The following is a 4,444-nucleotide window of genomic DNA, read 5'->3' on the forward strand; positions in this document are numbered from 1 at the left end:
ATAACTAGAAATCAAACAATGGATTTCCCTCCCCTGTATCGTAGTACTAGTAATTCTCTCCAAATACGTCATTGATTCTCTCTATCATCACGTACTTACCGCACACTCTGACCAAACAGATTGATTTCTCACCTGCTGAGATGAAGAAGGGAAGATTGTACGCCCAAAAATGCCATAAACCATTGTCTCAGTTTTGTGTCAATTCAAGAAAAATCGTCAAGACCATCTTATCTTGAAGTCACTATCGCAGCCAGTAGTGCTAGTAGCCTACTGTATATCAGTATAGGAGTATATAGGGGCTATTTGTTCTCTATGTATACTAATTTACTATATATAAATAGGCCTATAGCCTTTTTGAAAATATAGGTCTGTATCATTCACAGGTAGGGGGTTGGATGGCTGAATGGTTAGCGTGCGCGCGCTGTAGGCCTACCATAAAGTCTGTCATTGAGTCGACTGGCGTGGTTTCGAATCCCCGGTTGTACGTGAAAAGGACTGAAGGAGTAGGGTCGCCTGTCCAACCTCGTGAGTTTTCTCCGGGTCCTCCGGTTTCCTCCCACTGCTAAAGAACCCTATGCGCAAGCGAATTATTGAAATAAAATTAAACCATGTTAGTCCCGAAATGACCTAGTTTGTGTCGAGTGGACGTTAAACCCCATTTCTCCCTCTCTCTCTCATTCAATATTCACAGGTGTGACATTTTGAATTGACTCCTGGTGTGTTTGCTCCTGGGCACTTGCGCATGTCCGAAACTGTATCTACTTCCGGTGTTGTGAGAAGGTTCCTGACAGTGATCAGTTCAGGAAAAAGTATTACGTATTTGGTTAGAGTTTTGTCATGAATAAACGTACTTGTTATCGTGATTAGCTTTTGTTTAGTGTTTAGTAGTTACACGATCAAGGGATCTAAGTTGATTGGCTTGAAACTAATACTTCTATCGTTCGTGATTTGTTGCCATTGTGGGTTTTTTTTAAAGTACATGTAGATTACGTTACACTTTTTGAGGTTTTAACTATGTTTGAATAGTTAAAATTTGTACAGATTAAATATTGGCCTTTAGATGATTGGGATTTCTCTGTATCATTGTTATTTTAATTTTGTACTTCTTATTAAAAATTTGTACAACTTCACAATATAGTCTATCTGTTTTATTACTCATATTAGGGGTTTCAGGTCACGTGACTTTAGCGTGAAATCTGACAGTCAGCGACTGAAATATATTCCATTTCAAAAAACAATTCTGAATTACTATTTTATTTAAATGTATTTACTAGCAATTGTATTGTAATAGTTTAATATCTGCAAAGAATCAGGCTAAAAAAATTATCGAAATGTAAGCGAAATTACCGTTTTTGTACGGGAGACTCATGCGCTAAACGGTAATCACACACCAGGAACCATCGCACACTGTCACACCGGTAACTTGATATTTGCCTAGAGCCACGGTGGCTAGGTGGTTAAGACGCTGGGTCGCTAGCCTGGAGGTCGGGTGTTCGATCCCTGCATTGGTCGAGAAAGTTCATCCTGATTTTCCGACGTGGTTTCCCCTTGTCAGTGGTGCAGAACGGAGGGCCTGACAGTTTCCCTCATAGCACACTGTATGGCGTATGCCCGTCTTCATTAGCCCAGTATAGGAGCAGAACAGTAGGACGTTAAACCCCATTTCATTTCATTTGATATTTGTCCAGTTGTCGGTAATAGACGGCTTAATTACCACACGAATACGGCTAGATTTGATTAGCAGTGTTCTATTGCGATCAAATCATCTGTGAAGGACTGCGTGCCTTTCGTTGCTTTTTGGTGGGGGAGGGGTCTTCGTCTCATGACCTTAAACACTGTGTATAAATTTAAAGTCAATCGGATATTATCTTTAGTCTCTAGAGCATCCACAAGATATTTTGAAGTGATCAAGGGCCATTACTCTGGCAGTAATTATCGGAAATTGCTGAAAATCAATAGGCTTCTTCGTTTCATGACCTTAAACACTGTGTATAAATTCAAAGCAATTGTGGACGCCGGACCGACGGACGGGCAAACGGGGGCGACGACAATATACGACCACATTTCAATGTGGGCGTATAAAAAGCTAAACATTTTATTTACTTATCATATTGTGTCAATAGGCCTACTTATTATCTCAAATGTATCATTTTCACATTGCTTTGTATGGTGCTCTAATAGGGGTGGGTTTTCTCCGGTTCCTTCGGTTTCCTCCCACTGCTAAAGACCCCTACGTGCAAGCGAATTGTTGAAATAAAATTAAAACACATGTTAGACCCGAAATGACCTAGATTGTGTCGAATGGACGTTACCCCCCACCCCCCGTTCTCTACAATATAAGCTTATCTTACTTAAATATTTTTTTAAAGGGCTCTATTATTTGGAACCTTAAAATAAAGAAAATGAGTCTAAAAGTACATAATAATATGAACATATTATACGTGATTTATATTCGGTTTTAAAAAGAAAATATTGTAATTTCTAATCAAATATATGTTGGGTGAAATACGTGAACAGTAGAAATTGAGCGACAGTCGTTTACGCCGGCTTAATCCATTCTACAAGTTTGTTTTTTTTAAAAAAATATTATTTTGTCGTTTGTGAACCAACCATTACTCATTAATTCCGCAACGTCTTATAGGATAGGTATTTCTTTATTCATTACAAATGGCGTCAGAAACCATAGACTACACGACTCATGTACTGATTTTACAATGTTTATCGCGTCTTTAACTATTGGATATTAGAATCGCATATTTTCACAAAATAACAACATCGATTGGAATGGACCAATATTTAATTCTAATTCGTGTTCGTTTTTTTTTTATTATTTCGAATATTATGGAAAATATTGAGTTAGAGATTTAGCTCTTTTAATCTGAAGTGTTCAGCTATTATCTACAGCTATTATCATGGTTGACCTGTGAAGCACATTTCATCACACGGGATTTTAGATTTTGTGTAGAAATTTTTGCAATAACAGTTTATCGTGATTTTATTTACTCTTTGAGTTGGCCATTTCTCAACATTAAGAGTCATGGTGCCAAAAAAAACTCGAAAATAAAAACAAAACAGTAAGCAAAAAACCGTAACAAACAAAACCAAACCCAAAAGAAATAATTATGTTCTCGGTCTAATTGAAATATTATAATGAAATATGTATATTTATTAATTTATAATCGTAATAAAGGTGCCAGGGTTAAAGATTTTGTAAAAAATATATATGAATATCCAAGTTGACATTCAGACTACGTTCGTTTTCTAATTTAATTCCGTTGATTAGTTTTCTTCGATCGATACTTCGTCATAAGACAGTTCAAATACGATCAGCTTCTGAAATAAATTTGACTCATCGACTCTATGTGTTCTATGGACTTAGATTTTACACCCATCAGTCAAGGACGATCTCAAAGATAATCATCAGACTGGATGCGTTGAAGAGATAGTCTTACATAATGCACACGATTTCTCATTTTTATCAACAAAAATAATATCGTAATTGATTTCCATCAACGATGCATGAAAGTTGGTAGGCTATCACCCTGTTTTCTATAGAAATTCGGATAATTTGATATTGCCATTGATTGAATTGCCAAGAAGATGTATCAGCTCCTCTGTTAAAATTACATGTCTGATGGATCCAATATAAAAAGGAGACGTGGAATTGTAACGATTCTTTCTGAGATATTTCCACGGGGAGTCATTCTATAAATTGTGGTTGGTCAATTTGTTTCTTGGTTAATAGGCCAAACAGCATTTATATCAATCATAGGCTATTCTTCAATAAAAATTTATATTGGCACGGTGACTTAAACATACATTATGCAAGAGCTAAATCTGCCTATTGCAAGTCTTTACTTGGGCTTCAGATGTTATAGAAATTATTAATTAGACCTTTATTTACACGACAAGCTCAAAATCAACCCTGTAGACCCATGGATGGCTTGGATACAGTTTGGATTTAAACAGTCGTCCATTTAAGATTAAATCAATAAATGGCGGACCAAGCTAACGTTTATCGTTAGTCGCTGATGTCACTACCAGAAACTGGCGATGAAAGGCCTGCCAATCGAGACTACCATAGCCATTGAGCATGTTACTTGATAATCGAGAATATGTGGGTGGAGTTATCGTTTGTCAATCAAACAATCGCCAATTCTAATAGACGGTGCAGACACAATTGATGCCTATTTCAAGTCAAAACTTCCAACAGTGACAATTCCGTTCAGAACAAAGTAATTTGACTGAAATTTTCAATATTTTCTTTTTTTATCATATATTTTTGAATTATTATAGCAAGAATGACCAACTATATTTGACATTCATCTATTATCTGTCGGTAGATGTATCTATTATCAATTTATATCTAATTTTTAAAAAATAAATGTTATTGACGTTACTAAGGTGCCCTACAAGACGAACGAAATCTCCAAATATACCGACA

The sequence above is a fragment of the Patella vulgata genome, chromosome 3, assembly GCF_932274485.2.
Source record: "Patella vulgata chromosome 3, xgPatVulg1.2, whole genome shotgun sequence".
Lineage (NCBI taxonomy): Eukaryota > Metazoa > Mollusca > Gastropoda > Patellidae > Patella > Patella vulgata.